Source organism: Dermochelys coriacea, chromosome 12 (assembly GCF_009764565.3).
Source record: "Dermochelys coriacea isolate rDerCor1 chromosome 12, rDerCor1.pri.v4, whole genome shotgun sequence".
Taxonomy (NCBI): domain Eukaryota; kingdom Metazoa; phylum Chordata; order Testudines; family Dermochelyidae; genus Dermochelys; species Dermochelys coriacea.
Genome location: NC_050079.1, coordinates 43652866 through 43653149, shown reverse-complemented (window position 1 = coordinate 43653149; position 284 = coordinate 43652866).

The window sequence follows — 284 nt, the reverse complement described above, 5'->3', positions numbered from 1 at the left end:
AAAAGGACAGAACCGGCCCAGCGCCCTGCCCCCCCCACAACAGGGACAGAACCGGCCCAGCGCCCTCCCCCCCCAGCAACAGGGACAGAACCGGCCCAGCGCCATCCCGCCCCCCCGCAACACTGGACAGAACCGGCCGAGCGCCTCCCCCCCCCCAGAACAGGACAGAACCTCCGCGCCCTGCCCCCCCCCGCCAGCGGACCCAAATGAACCGTCCCGCGCCCCCCCGGACAGAACCGGCCCATCGCCCTGCCCCCCCCAGCAACAGGGACAGAACCGGCCCA